Source organism: Dendrobates tinctorius, unplaced genomic scaffold (assembly GCF_039654945.1).
Source record: "Dendrobates tinctorius isolate UK_male_01 unplaced genomic scaffold, ASM3965494v1 ptg000310l, whole genome shotgun sequence".
NCBI classification, from domain to species: domain Eukaryota; kingdom Metazoa; phylum Chordata; class Amphibia; order Anura; family Dendrobatidae; genus Dendrobates; species Dendrobates tinctorius.
This window is the reverse complement of record NW_027361977.1, coordinates 1,192,010-1,208,483: the sequence shown is the minus strand read 5'-3', so window position 1 is coordinate 1,208,483 and position 16,474 is coordinate 1,192,010. Positions and strand designations below refer to the sequence as shown.

Here is a 16,474-nt window from a genome sequence, read left to right as displayed (position 1 = left end):
TGCTGTTGCTTAGCCCTATTCCTCCCATTCTGTATATGCTTTTTTCATTTTTATGGCCCAGATGTGTACTTTGCATTTTTCCCTGTTAAAAACCATTAGTTAGTTGCTGCCCACTTCTCCAGTTTATTTATATCTTCTTGAATCCTCTCCCTCTCTTCTCTAGTATTAGCTATCCCTCCTAGCTTTGTGTCATCAGCAAATTTAATCAGTTTACCCTCAATTCCTTCATCTAAATCGTTGATAAAGATGTTGAACAATACAGGGCCCAGGACAGAGCCCTTCTGGTAACCCACTTGAGACATTCTTCCAACTGGATGTGCAGCCATTTACGACCACTCTTTGGGTCTGATCACTCAGCCAGTTATGAATCCACCTAACAGTTGCCTTGTCCATTCCATACCTAGTCATTTTTTCAATAAGGATTGTTTGAGATACTTTGTCAAATGCTTTGCTGAAGTCAAGATATACTATATCTACAGCATTTTCTTGATCCACCCAATCAGTGATTCCATCATAGAAGGAAATTAAGTTAGTCTGACATGACTTATTAGTTACAAACCCATGCTGACTCTGTTTACTCACTTCATTCTTATCCAGGTACTGACATACATGTTGTTTAATAATTTGTTCAAAGATCTTTCCTGGTATAGAAGTCAGACTCACCGGCCTATAGTTGCCTGGGTCCACCTTCTTCCCCTTTTTGAAGATGGGAACAACATTTGCTCTTCTCCAGTCTTCTGGGACTTCTCCTGTTCTCCAAGAATTTTCAAAGATTATTTTGTGTTATCACATATAACGGAGCATAACTGGCTATGATATGAGCCACATGTGGCGGCACGAATGCCCAACATGAATGGATAACTCCCCGCCCCCATCATGACGTGCACGCACAGTGACCAATCCCCAGCTCCCTACCATAGAGCCAATAGAGGAAGGCCACTTCACATGACGATGTCGTTACGTCAGGAGAGGGATGGCCGTCGCTTAGTAACCATGAACAGAAAGAAATAGCATTGGAAAGCCAGGAATATGATCGGATAAGTTTCATATAAATAATCACAGGGAATTCACATTGTCTATCCCAAAAAAACCCACAGGAAGAGGGGCATCTTTCTCGTTATTGCCCTATAAAGCATAGTCACATTGCCCCTGCAACACAACCACGGAACATAGAGATGAATCTACACACGATTTAAAGGGCCATCCACATTACTCTTTAAAGGGACATCAAATCAGAAGGATATAAATAACCCCTGTATAATATATGGATAAAATCCCCCATATCCTACCTATACTTACATTACGATAACCTCCCTATATTAGAAAACTCAAATCCATATAAGTATTATACACTGATCCTGAAAGGATTATTTTAGATAAATGGAGTGAATGAAATACACTCATTAAGACCATGAGGAGTGACAGAATTAATCTGAAAATCCATTGTGTCTCTTTCTTCAAGATCTTAAGGCCCTGTCACACTTAGCGATGTACCAGCGATCCCGACCAGCGATATGACGCGGTCAGGATCGCTGGTACATCGCTAAGTGGTCGCTAGTGAGCTGCCACACAGGCAGATCTCACCAGCGACATCGCTGGGGACGGGGGTCGCTACTTACCTGTCACACCAGGCGATCCTTCGTCCTCCTGCCCGGCTCCACGCGTCGCTCGTCGTCAGCTTCCTGCGGCGCTTCCTGCTGTGACGACGAGCGACGCGTGGAGCCGGGCAGGAGGACGCAGGAACGGTCCTGGACGTTCTCGCGCGATCAGCGATAACCAGCGGGGGGAGCGGTCGGAGGTAAGTATCAGACATAGCGATATCACTAGCAATATCGCTATAACGTCACAAGTTATAGCGATATTGTTAGCGATATCTCTTAGTGTGACATGCCCTTTATTGTCATGGTCACCTCCTTTAGGTGATGCCCTAACCTTTTCAATACCCTGAACTTTCACAGCCTTTGGATTACCATTGTGGACGTCCCAAATATGTCTAGATATTGGAGTATCCTCCTTTCTCCTAATGTCTCCTATATGTTCAAAATACGCTTCCTAAACTCACTTCTAGTTTTTCCAACATACATTTTGGGACAAGTACATTTAGCTAAATATACAATACCTTCTGTACGACAATTTATGAACTCCCTATTCTCAAAGACCCTTCTAGTTGTATCACTCCTAAACTTATTTTCTTTAGGCATGTATTCGCATGCTTTGCATGAGCCACACTTGAATGTGCCCACAACCTTAGTTTTATTCAACCATATAGGCTCGGGACAATCACCCTGTAGATGACTATGGACAAGACGGTCCCTCAAATTTCTGCCCCTACGGTATGTAACCGAGGGTTTGGGAGTGATCATCTCTCTCAGATCGGGGTTCAACCTCAATATGTCCCAATATGTTTTCAAGACGTCCATCACAGTGGAGGACGTCATCTATATGTCTTACCCAAAAAGGGTATTTTTGATGTCCAAATATCATAACTCTCATTAATGACCAAATTCTCCCACCAGCACAGGAATAAATTTGCATACGTGGGGGCGCAAGAGCTCCCCATCGCAGTACCCCTGAGCTCGTGGAAGTAGTGCCCATCAAACGAGAAGTAGTTGTGTTCCAGGATAAACACCAGAAGGTCCATGACAAAGTCATTATGTCTCCCAAGATGCATCCCTCTCGTCTGCAGGTAAGATTTCACCGCCTTACATCCTGCCTTGTGTGGTATCGCGCTATAGTGAGCTTCCACATCAAGGCTGGTGAGAAAAACTCCCTCCTCAACCTGCCTATCTTCCAATCTCCTAAGGACGTACATTGTATCGTGGACAAAGGAAGGCAGGGCTAGCACAAAGGGTCTCAATATCTCATTAAAAAAAGGTGCTAATACCCTGTGTCAAACTGCCAATGCCCAGACATTAGGGGGGTATACCCGTTATGCACCTTAGGAAGTCCATAAAATGTTGCAATCTGTGTACATTTCAAATTCAAAAAGGACATCTCATTTTTATCAATCAACTGGTCATCCAGGGCCTTAGTCAGCAAAGCCTCAAGCTTCTGTGCATAGGTAGAGGTAGGATAATGTCTAAGAACTTCATAAAAACTTTGATCAGACAATATATCAAGACACATTTCCCTATACATTGCCTTATCCATAATAATAATGTTGCCCCCCTTGTCAGAGGGTTTCAATACTATATTTGAGTCTTTCTCCAATCTCAGGAGAGCCTGCATTTCAGTGTGTGGAAAGGCCCTGTCACACATAGCAATCTCGCTAGCGGGGGCTTCCTCGGGAGGCTGTAACTGTGTTTGAGCAGGATGTATATATATAAGGGCTGTACAGCTGTTGCAAATCAATAGCGCTATCACCGGTGCGTGAACGTCATGTCAAAAAGGTCCTAGAGGCCACATGTCTGACAAAACCGTGTACAGCGCATGCGTGCCACGTCAGAAGGTCCTAAGCAGCACCGGTATAGCAGCGTTATCTACAGCGTATGTGAACTGAGTCACAGTGTGTTTTTGTGTATTTCTGTTTGTTTTATGTAGTCGCTTATGTCATCTTATGTAGTCACTTACCTCATCTACTGTTCGAGTTCTTGGGTGCATTCGATGTTTGGAAGAAGCTGACCGGTTATCTGGAGAATGTGCTGACATCTGGTGGATAATGAAAGGATCCTACTCTGTGTAATGGAGATCTCATCCATGTCATGGTCAAGGGGAAAGAAATTGACTTTTTATTTTTATTTTCGTTTTTTAATTAGTTATTTTTTATTTTTTTTTTCTATTTAGTTTTTATTATGTGATATGATGAAGTTTTGCATTTTTGTATTGCACTTGGATTTGCACCTCGTGTTACTGAGATGCAGTATATACTGTACTGTGTGGAACCAGCTCTGCTGGCAGTTGATGCTGCTTTGATGTAATTGTGATTCCATATAATGTAGTAATATATATGAATGTTTTTATGCACTTGTCACTGAGCGGAACCAATTCTGATAACAGTTGGTGCTATTTTGCTGTAATTATGATGTAGTGATCTATATGTATTATATGTGTTTATTATGCACTTGTCACTTTTAATGTTTATTATGCACTTGTCACTTTTGTGATTTTTATTTTATCACTAATGTTTTTTTGTGATATGACTAATATATTTGTTACTTCCCCATTAAATTATTTCTCCTCCATAATGTTATTCTCAGCATGTACGCATACCCACTATGCCTAACCCGTTCGGACGCCTGAGAAGCTGATCGGAGTGTGTTGAATGGGACCTGTGACTCTGCGCATGAGCCGTATATAACGCTGCTATACCGGTACTGCTTAGAACCTTTTGACATGGCGCGCAGGCGCCGTGCATAAATTGCAGGACATGTGACTTCTAGTACCTTATGACGTGGCACCCTGCTCAAACACAGTTACAGCCCCCCGAGGAAGCCCACGCGAAACGCGCGTCGGGGTTGGCACAGGACATGCACGGACAGAGATTTATATGGTTGAGTCTAGTATCTCTTAACCCCTTCATGACCCAGCCTATTTTGACCTTAATGACCTGGCCATTTTTTGCAATTCTGACCAGTGCCCCTTTATGAGGTAATAACTCAGGAACGCTTCAACGGATCCTAGCGATTTTGAGCTTGTTTTTTCGTGACATATTGGGCTTCATGTTAGTGGTAAATTTAGGTTGATAATTTTTGCATTTATTTGTGAAAAAAACAAATTTTGCAAAAATTTTGAAAATTTTGCAATTTTCAAATTTTGAATTTTTATTCTGTTAAACCAGAGCGTTATTTGACACAAAATAGTTAATAAATAACATTTCCCACATGTCTACATCAGCACAATTTGGAAACAAAATTTTTATTTTTTAGGAAGTTATAAGAGTTAAAAGTTGACCAGCGATTTCTCATTTTTACAACAAAATTTCCAAAACCATTTTTTTAGGGACCACCTCACATTTGAAGTCACTTTGAAGGGTCTATTTGGCAGAAAATACCCAAAAGTGACACCATTCTAAAAACTGCACCCCTCAAGCTACTCAAAACTACAAGAAGATTATTAACCCTTCAGGTGCTTCACAGGATCTAAAGCAATATGGAATAAAAAAATGGACATTTTAATTTTTCCTACAAAAATTTTCTCTCAGCGATTTTCATTTTCACATGGGCAACAAGATAAAATGCATCCTAAAATTTGTTGGGTAATTTCTCCTGAGTACACAGATACCTCATATGTGGTCATAAACCACTGTTTGGTCGCAGGGCAGGGCTCAGAAGGGAAGCAGCGCCATTTTTGAATTGAAAATTAGCTCCAATTGTTAGTGGACACCATGTTGCGTATGGAGCGCCCCTGTTGGCCTAAACATGGGAGCTCCCCCACAAGTGACCCCATTTTGGAAACTAGACCCCCCCCAAGGAACTTATCTAGATGTGTGGTGAGCACTTTGAACCCAAGTGCTTCACAGAAGTTTATAACGCAGAGCTGTGAAAAATCATAAATAATTTTTTTCCTCAAAAAATGACTTTTAGCCTGCAATTTTTTATTTTCACGAGAGAAACAGGAGAATTTGGACACAAAAAGGTGTTGTCCAGTTTGTCCTGAGTGCGCTGGTACCCTATATGTGGTTGGAACCACTGTTTGGACGCACATCGGGGGTCGGAAGGGAAAGAGCACTGTTTGACTTTTTTTAACGCAAAATTGGCTGGAATCAATGGTGGCGCAATGTCGTGTTTGGCGAACCCCTGATGTGCTTAAATAGTGGAAACCCATAAATTCTAACTCAACCTTAACCCCAACACACCCCTAGCCACAACCCTAACCCTAATCCCAACTCTAACCATAACCTAATCCCAACCCTAACCCCAACACACCCCTAACCCTAATCTTAACCCTATTTCCAACCCTAACCCTAATTCCAACCCTAACCCTACCCCTAATTTCAACCCTTATTCTAACCCTAACCCTAATGTAAATATAAAAATAAAAATATTTTCTTTATTTTAATATTTTTCCCTACCTATAGGGTTGATAAAGTGGGGGGAGAGGGTTTATTTTCAATTTTTTTTTATTTTGATCACAGATACGGTCTATAACAGTGATCGGCCATTTTGGAGGATGGCGGCGCCCATGGAGCAGGGAGGAGGGACACCGGGACTCAGGAGGTACAAGGGAGGGGAGCAGATTCCGGAGGCGGAGGCAGTTTGTGAACTCGATCATTGACAACCTGATGGAACATTTTCAAACTGATCACCGTATTTCATCTGCCTACCACCCACAAACGGCCAGCGGGAACATGACAATCGAACACTCAAGAGAATCTCTTTTGTAAGCTTGTCAATGACCAAGGAAATAACTGGAACCAGTTCATCCCTGGTGTTTTGTTTGCTTATCACACATCAGTGCATGCCTCAACCAAGTACACGCCATTTCAGGTAATGTTCAAGCTTCCTATCAACCTTGATTCCTCAGAAAATGACACCGTGGACTTCATGTCCCTTCCAGATGATGCTAATCCTGATGTGTTAAATACACTGACAATCATTCATAAAAAGCTTTACTCAATCATCGGTACCAACATCCAGTCTGCTCAGGAACGCCAGAAATGTGCATTAGATCGCCGAAACAACAGGAACAATGAAATCACGGCGGGCCCCATCGTTTGTATGAAGAATCAGCGCTGTATTTATCGTTTGGGTTAAAAGATGGAACCACACTGGGTTGGACCCTACTTAGTTGAAGAATCCTTGACCAAGGGACGAGAAAAACTTAAGAATAGTAAGAGTATGTGCACACGTTGCGGATTTGCCTGTGGAATTTACTGCGCAGATTCTGCATCTCTTGGCAGAAAACGCAGGTAAAAATCAGCGCGTTTTGATGTGTTTTTTTATGCGGATTTTCATGCGTTTTTGTAAGCTACATAAAGCTATATTATTTAACAAAAAAAAGAAGGCAGCACACCAATAGATAATATCCAAGTGCAATTTATTGGCCCATGTGTGACGTTTCGGTTCCAAGTGTGAACCTTCCTCAAGCAGTTACAAAGTGATAATTCATGACATTTTATAACTAAAATAATGTGTAAACAATTAGTGCTGATTAAGAAACAATTAGTAGAAATATATATTATGCCAAAATATTAAAAAGGATACATCAATTTGGTGTTATCAATAATGTGTATATAAAGTGATGTGCATTAAGTGAAATATACATACATAAAATGACAATATAGCCATTAAAATTAATTGATAACCAGTGACACCAGTGCATAATCTACATAGTGTGATTCACCCCATTCATAATCCCAAAAATTGGCACCGCTATACTGCGTTCTAAATAACTTAATGCGCAGGACTGGAAAAGCAAAGGCCACATCATAAAACTTCCACTCATGCGCAGATATCAAATTAAGCCACAGATGACATCTTTGTTAATGTCCGTAAAACTGCGCACGCGCCGGCAGGCAAAAGGTACCAGAATTCAACGCAAGTTAGGCTACTTTCACACTTGCGTTTTTTGCGCTGTGTTTTTGCGCATAAATGTGCATGCTGTTTTTCCCCTATATTTAACATGGGTGCGCATTGTCATGCGTTTGAATGCGCATGCGTTTTTTTGTAGTGTGTGCCCGGGCGCACAAAATGCATCCTGTTGCATTTTTTGTGCGTCCGACCTGTCTCAAAAAAACGCATGCGCACGCAATGCACACGAAATTCACCCAAAACCCATTGAAGTCTATGGGAGCGCTGACGCAAAAACATACTTTTTTGCAAAAACCATGGGCAAAAGAACAAGAAAATGCATTAAAAAAACGCATGATGCGTTTTTATGCGCGTTTGCACTGCGCACGCAACGCAGCGCAGCACAAAAAAACGCAAGTGTGAATGTAGCCTTAATCATGCATGCTCAATAAATATTATAAAGCCACAAATGCCATCTTTAGATTGGGTGTTATGATTGAGTCACCGTAGGAGGCAGACACAAAAATATAAGCTACGTCCAGAAAACCAGAGAAGTTGGCAACTATCAGATTGCAGACCCCTGAACCTATCAACACAACAGCAGTAGCCGTGGGGGGTTCCTACGATGCCCTAGACCCCTCGATCACAGCCGGAGAGCTAAATAGCCTAAAGACAGAAAAGGAAATCTAAACTGCCCCAGAGCAGACACCAAAGTAAAAGGCAGCCCCCAACATATAATGACGGTGAAGCAAGATGAAAAAACACTCACACAGATAGAAAGATAGGCTGAGCAAACGATGGGGCCCAAGCTAGCTAAACAGAACAGGAAAGGAAGGTTGCTGTCTGCAATCTGCCAAAACCCTATCAAAGACATAAGCCAACAAGCTGATATGAAAAAGACCCTGAAGCAGCTAGGCTTCAAAAACGAAATCAGCATTCAGGTATTTTCAGAAGACAGAGCTAAAGGAATTCAGCACACCCCAGCAGGGAATGGCAGAAATCCAGAAAAACAAAGCAAAACAAAGTCTAAGCACAAATGCAAAAAGCCGAGCAGAAAACTTAGCTTTAGAGGAGCAGGAATTCAGACTGGTCTCCAAGGATCCCACAGAGAAATCACCCGCAGGGCAGGAGGGCGTCGGCAGCCTTATATCCAGTCAGTAACTCCACTCAGCCAGTCATCATCATCAGACTCAGGTGTTTGATAATCAGGCTCACTACCTTTCTTTACCAGAAGAGGGAGTTCCTCGGGCCTCAGTAGTGAAGGGGAAAATGAACTCACAACAGTACCTCCCCCTTGAGGAGGGGTCACCGAACCCTCAACCACGCCACCAGGGCGATCAGGGTGAGCCCGATGAAAGGCACGCACCAATCTTTTGGCATGAATATCAGAGGCAGAGACCCAGGAATTATCCTCCTGACCATAACCCTTCCACTTAACCAAATACTGGAGTCTCCGTCTAGCCAGACGGGAATCCAGTACTTTCTCTACCTCATATTCCATGTTACCTTCAACCAGTACAGGGTCTGGAGGTGCCACCTCCGGAACAACAGGTTCAACAAACCTCTTCAACAAAGATTTATGGAACACATTATGGATTTTAAATGTGACAGGAAGAGCCAAACGAAAAGAGACCGGATTAATAATCTCCAAAATCTTGTAAGGTCCAATAAATCTAGGCTTAAACTTAGGAGAAGCCACCTTCATAGCAATATTTTTTGATGATAACCACACCATATCACCAACCTTAAACTGGGGACCAATGGTCCTATGTCAGTTGGAAAACCGCTGGGCCTTTTCCTGGGGGAGAGATAACTTATCCACCACTTGGTCCCAGATCTGGTGCATTCTCTCCACCACAGTGTCAACACCTGGGCAGGCAGAGGGCTCCACCTGCCCTGAAGAAAATCGAGGATGAAACCCAAAGTTACAAAAAAAAGTGACATCAAAGTGGCAGAACTAGCTCTATTATTTAAAGCAAATTCGGCCAAGGGCAAAAATGAAACCCAATCATCCTGATCAGCAGAAATAAAACATCTCAAATATGACTCCAAGGTCTGGTTTGTTCTCTCTGTCTGCCCATTGGTCTGAGGGTGAAAAGCAGAGGAGAAGGACAACTGAATTCCCAGCTTGGAACAGAAAGTTCTCCAAAATCTTGACAGAAACTGAACTCCTCTGTCAGATACAATGTTCTCAGGAATCCCGTGCAAGCGAACCACCTGTTGTAAAAACAGGGGCACCAACTCAGAGGAAGACGGCAACTTAGGGAGTGGTACAAGATGAACCATCTTAGAGAACCTATCACAAATCACCCAAATAACAGTCATCCTTTGAGAGACAGGCATATCAGAGATGAAATCCATTGAAATATGGGTCCATGGCCTCTTGGGGACAGGCAAAGGCATCAACAACCCACTAGAGCGAGAACACGATTTAGACCGGGAGCATGTCCCATAGGACTGCACAAAATTCCTGACATCACGAGACAAGGAGGGCCACCAAAAAGACCGACTCACCAGATCTCTAGAACCAAAAATACCTGGATGACCAGCCAAAGCAGAGCAATGAACTTCAGACATCACTCTCTTCTTCCACTGGTCAGGAACATACAACTTTCCACTGGGACAACGCTCAGGTTTGTCCTCCTGGAACTCTTCCAGAGCACGTCTCAAATCAGGCGAGATGGCAGAAAGAACTACCCCTTCGCCTAAGTTGGTAGCAGGCTTGGTCACCACAAGAGAATCAGCAAAGAAGCTCCTAGAGAGGGCGTCTGTCTTGACATTCTTAGTTCCAGGAAGAAAAGAAACCACAAAATCAAAACGTGTAAAAAACAAGGCCCACCTAGACTGTCTAGGGTTCAAGCGCTTAGCCGACTCTAGGTAAATCAAATTCTTGTGGTCAGTGAGGACCACGACTTGATGCTTAGCTCCCTCCAACCAATGTCTCCACTCCTCAAATGCCCATTTCATGGCCAACAGTTCCCGATTCCCCACATCATAGTTACGTTCAGATGGAGAGAACGTTCGGGAAAAGAAAGCACAGGGATTTATTTTAGATGTTACAGGATCCTTTTGGGACAAAACAGCTCCTGCACCAATCTCAGAAGCATCCACCTCTACCTGGAACGGAAGTGAGACATCAGGTTGCCGCAAAACTGGGGCGGAGGTGAATCTTCGCTTCAGCTCCTGAAAGGAAGAAACAGCCTCCGGAGACCAATTTAACACATCAGCACCCTTCTTAGTCAAATCAGTCAATGGCTTGGCAATACTAGAAAATTTTGCTATAAATTTCCGATAAAAATTAGCAAAACCCAAAAACTTCTGGAGGGCCTTCAAAGAAGTGGGCTGAACCCAATCGTAAATGGCCTGTACCTTGGCCGGGTCCATTTCAATAGTTGACGGAGACAAAATAAATCCCAAAAAAGAAATCCTCTGTACACCAAAAAGGCATTTAGATCCTTTGACATACAGGGAATTCTCCCTCAAGATCCGGAACACAGTCCGAATATGTTCCACATGAGAATCCCAATCCTTGGAGAAGATCAAAATATCATCCAGATAGATAATCAAAAATTTATCGACAAAATCTCGGAAAATATCGTTCATGAAGCACTGGAAGACAGAAGGGGCATTAGAGAGCCCAAAAGACATCACCAGGTACTCAAAATGTCCCTCCGGAGTATTAAACGCCGTCTTCCATTCATCCCCATGCTTAATGCGAATAAGATTATACGCCCCCCTGAGGTCAAGCTTGGTAAACCAGCAAGCACCTTTAACTCTGGAGAATAGATCCGAAATCAGGGGTAACGGATACTGATATTTAACAGTAATTTTGTTGAGGGCACGATAATCAATACAAGGTCTTAATGATCCATCCTTTTTGGCTACAAAAAAAAAACCGGCACCTAAGGGTGACGAGGATGGTCTAATATGACCCTTCTCCAACGCCTCCTTAATATAGGATCGCATAGCCTCGTGCTCGGGTACAGATAAATTGAAGAGCCGACACTTGGGAAATTTACACCCCGGGCTCAGTTCAATTGCACAGTCATAACTCCTATGAGGAGGCAGAGACGCAGACTCATTCTCACTAAATACATCATAAAAGTCCGCCAAATAATCAGGAACATCATGCGACTGAGGAGAGGTGGAAAACACCGGAGCCTCACTAAAGGCACACCGACAACCCCAACTCACCACAGACACAGATTTCCAATCCAAAACTGGATTATGAATTACAACCAGGGAATCCCCAAAACAATAGTATCATGCAGATTATGCAACACCAAAAATCTGCAATTTTCTTGATGGTCTGGGGCGACCCGCATTACCACCTGGGTCCAAAACTGAGGTTTATTTTTAGCCAAAGGAGTAGCATCAATCCCCCTCAAAGGGATAGACGTCTGCAGAGGTGTCATCGGAAATCCACAACGTTTAGCAAAATCCAAGTCCATTAGGTTTAGGGCTGCTCCCGAATCCACAAAAGCCTTGGCGTAAAATGTGGACAGGGAGCAGATCAGAGTAATAGCCAGAAGAAACTTAGGTTGAACACCACCAACAGAAAACGTGTGTGCAAAGCGTTTCTCTCATTTAGGACAGACAGAAATAATATGCGAGGCATCTCCACAGAAATAACACAACTTATTACGCCTTCTGAACTCCTGACGCTGCTCTCTGGAAAAAACTATCACATTGCATAGGTTCAGACATTTGTTAAACAGGTGGCAACACCTCGTGCAGCTTTGCGTTCACGCAAACGCCAATCAACCTGAATGGCTAATGACATAGAATCGTCAAGACCAGAGGGAACAGGAAATCCCACCATAGTATCTTTTACGGCTTCTGACAACCCCTTCCGAAAGAGAGCAGCCAAGGCATTATCATTCCAGGTAGTAAGTACTGCCCACTTTCGGAATTTTTGACAGTACAATTCTGCAGAATCACGACCCTGGTTCAATGCCAGCAGGCTCTTTTCAGCCTGATCAATGGCATTAGGTTCGTCATACAACAACCCCAAGGCCTGAAAAAATGCGTTCACATTAGTCAGAATAGGATCATCTGGTTTCAAAGAAAACGCCCAATCCTGGGGATCGCCACGCAGCAAAGAGATGACAATTTTAACCTGCTGCGCGGTGCTCCCTGACGAGTTAGGCTTCAAGGCAAAAAATAATTTACAATTATTTTTGAAATTCAAAAATTTAGACCGATCCCCAAAAAATACATCAGGTGTAGGAATCTTTGGTTCAGCAGCATGTGAATGAGCAAAGGTAGGCGGAAATTCCCCGCACTTCCGCAGCAAGCTGCTCCACACGATCAGACAATTGCTTTATCTCCATTGAGAGAAAAAAAAATTCCCCCTACGGCCTCAGAGAGAGAGAGGAAAAAATATACACTTTTTTTTTTACACAGTTCTTTCCTGCTATTGAGTACCCTAGGATTTGCGGTATGGCAGGTGATTCTGTTATGATTGAGTCACCGTAGGAGGCAGACACAAAAATATAAGCTACGTCCAGAAAACCAGAGAAGTTGGCAACTATCAGATTGCAGACCCCTGAACCTATCAACACAGCTAGCAGTAGCCGTGGGGGGTTCCTACGATGCCCTAGACCCCTCGATCACAGCCGGAGAGCTAAATAGCCTAAAGACAGAAAAGGAAATCTAAACTGCCCCAGAGCAGACCCCAAAGTAAAAGGCAGCCCCCAACATATAATGACGGTGAAGCAAGATGAAAAAACACTCACACAGATAGAAAGATAGGCTGAGCAAACGATGGGGCCCAAGCTAGCTAAACAGAACAGGAAAGGAAGGTTGCTGTCTGCAATCTGCCAAAACCCTATCAAAGACATAAGCCAACAAGCTGATATGAAAAAGACCCTGAAGCAGCTAGGCTTCAAAAACTAAATCAGCACTCAGGTATTTTCAGAAGACAGAGCTAAAGGAATTCAGCACACCCCAGCAGGGAATGGCAGAAATCCAGAAAAACAAAGCAAAACAAAGTCTAAGCACAAATGCACAAAGCCGAGCAGAAAACTTGGCTTTAGAGGAGCAGGAATTCAGACTGGTCTCCAAGGATCCCACAGAGAAATCACCCGCAGGGCAGGAGGGCGTCGGCAGCCTTATATCCAGTCAGTAACTCCACTCAGCCAGTCATCATCATCAGACTCAGGTGTTTGATAATCAGGCTCAGTACCTTTCTTTACCAGAAGAGGGAGTTCCTTGGGCCTCAGTAGTGAAGGGGAAAATGAACTCACAACAATTGGGCATACTGGACATATTAGCCCTATTCCCTTCAGAGGAGAGCACAAACAGGCTCTAACCAGAGTAGAAAGAGAAGTGGGAGGCCCCGCTGCACAACTCAGCAACAAGACAAGTACATTAGAATCTGTAGTTTGAGAAATTGACGCCTCACAGGTCCTGAACTGGCAGCTTTATTAAATAGTACACGCAAAACGCCAGTGTCAGAGTCTACAGTGAAGAGACGACTCCGGGATGCTGGCCTTCAAGGCAGAGTGGCAAAGAAAAAGCCATATCTGAGACTGGCTAACAAAAGGAAAAAATTAATATGGGCAAAAGAACACAGACAGAGGAAGATTGGAAAAAAGTGTTATGGACAGACGAATCCAAGTTTGAGGTGTTTGGATCACACAGAAGATCATTTTCTAGACGGAGAATTGAAAAGATGCTGGAAGAGTACCTGACGCCATATGTCAAGCATGGTGGAGTTTCATCCTACAACCGGACAATGACCCAAAGCACACCTCCAAATTATGCAAGAACTATTTAGGGAAGAAGCAGGCAGCTGGTATTCTATCTGTAATGGAGTGGCCAGCGCAGTCACCAGATCTCAACCCCATTGACCTGTTGTGGGAGCAGCTTGACCGTATGGTACGCAAAAAGTGCCCATCAAGCCAAACCAACTTGTGGGAGGGGATTCTGGAAGCATGGGGTGAAATTTCTCCAGATTACCTCTGCAAATTAACTGCTAGAATGCCAAAGCTCTGCAATGCTGTGATTGCTGCAAAGGGAGCATTCTTTGACAAAAGCAAAGTTTGAAGGTGAAAATTATTTCAAATAAAAATTGTTTTTTCGAACCTTGTGAATGTCTGGACTAGATTTTAAATTAATTCGGGCAACTCATTTGATTAATAAAAGTATGAGTTTTTATGGAAAACACAAAATTGTCTGGGTGACCCCAAACTTTTGACCGATACTGTAAGTAATAAGGATAAATTGGATTCATCATTAGATAATATCATAAAAAAATTGAAAAGAGGGTATATCCTAGAGATTTGATGAAAAAATGGCAAAAAAAATTAAGGGGATTGATCGCAATAGTTTGTTGGATAAGTGTAATACAAATAAGAAATCCTCTAAAAGAATACCATTTGTGACCTCATTTTGTGAGTAAAGAGATTGTAGCTGTGATTAAACGTCATTGGCCAATGCTGGGCAAATGTCTACCTAATATACTGTAGATGATTTCAAATTTCTTCCACTAGTTTCATGTAGATGGGCGGTAAATCTGGGGGACAAATATTTTAGTACAAGCAGATATAGGCCCTCAAAAAATGGTTAAACAGACTTTTTTAACAGGCAAGTCTAGAACAGGTTGCTTTCCATGTTTAAGTTGTGTGAGTTGCTCGTATGTGATAAAGGGGTCTTCTTTCCAACATCCAACTACAAATTAAGTTTTTACAGTTATTATTTTACCTGTTCCTCTGACTTCATTTTATACCCCTTACAATGCCCAGGTAACTTTTTCTATGTAGGAGAGACCACTTGTGATCTGAAAACAAGAATGAACCAACATAGCTATATTATTGCGAAAGGAAGAATGGATTTACCTGTGCTAAAACATTTTATTGAATTTAAACATGTTGAGAAAGGTCTTAAATTTAGGGTAATTGATCAAGTGCCCCCATTGAAAAGAGGTGGTGATAGAGAGATTGCTTAAGATGAAAGAGCTAAGATGGATTAAGAGACTATATACGCTGAAACCTTTTGGTCTCAATGTTGACTATAAGCTTGGTATCACATTATAGGATACGGCTTGACTCTATGTCCGAGGTTGTTCTTTTGAATATTCCCATGTTGTAAATTGATATATAGGTCATTTTTTTATTTGTCTTTCTTTTTTTTTTTTTGCTTTTTTCAGATGAATTGATGACCATCCCCTCTAATTTGGATGTATGGCTCCTCCCATTTATACCATTATGTGGATGATTCTTTGTAAAATAATATGTTTTTGTATAATTCTATGGCTACTTCATTATAATACAGAATTCAAGATTTTATAATAATGAAAATAAAAGTAAAATAACTATTCTTTGTGCACAATTGTTTCGGTGACGTTATATTGGTATATTGTGGATTTCTTACCCAATTGGATGTAGGTTGAGGGCTGTCTCCATAATATGGGGGCGGTTCTCCCACCGTCCTTTGGTGTTATGGGTGACCTATCCCAGCTCATGGGGGGTGCTCCAGATACCATTGGGTTATTCCCTTAACCTGTTACCCCCCCGGTATTGAACAACAAGTTCTGTTAAATGTGTGCTTTGTTTGGAATTTTCTATCTATTAGTGTAAGGGCTAATATGTCCAGTATGCCCATTCTATAGATGGCGTTTGTGGCTTTACAATATTTATTGAGCATGCGCAATTAACTCGCGTTGAATTCTGGTGCCCTTTGCCTGCCGACGCGTGAACAGTTTTACGGACATTAACAAAGATGTTGTCAGTGGCTTAATTTGATATCCACGCATGAGTGGAAGTTTTATGATGTGGCCTTTGTTTTTCCTGCGCATGAAGTTATTTGGAACGCCGTATACTGGCACCAATTTTGGCATTATGAATGAGGCGAGTCACCCTCTATGTAGATTATGCACAGCTGTCACTGATTATCAATTAATTTGAATCACTATATTGTCATTTTATGTATGTATATTTCACTTAATGCACATCATCACTTCATATGCACATTATTATTGGTAACATCAAATTGATGTATCCTTTTGAATATTTTGGCATAGT

General features: G+C 42.3%; 1 protein-coding gene across 12 annotated transcripts in view; it reads left to right on the top strand.

Moving 5' to 3' along the window:
* Window positions 1–16,474, top strand: part of TULP4 (TUB like protein 4) — a 1,043,161-nt gene that overhangs the window by 82,623 nt on the left and 944,064 nt on the right. For 3 of the 12 annotated variants that reach the window (XM_073560996.1, XM_073560990.1, XM_073560994.1), the window contains 2 exons: window positions 2,517–2,686; window positions 6,074–6,847. The exons of 8 other annotated variants lie outside the window; for them this stretch is intronic. The gene's annotated coding sequence lies outside the window, so the exon portion shown is untranslated. The remainder of the gene's footprint in view (window positions 1–2,516; window positions 2,687–6,073; window positions 6,848–16,474) is intronic. One more of the 12 variants, XM_073560991.1, reaches the window with a different exon arrangement.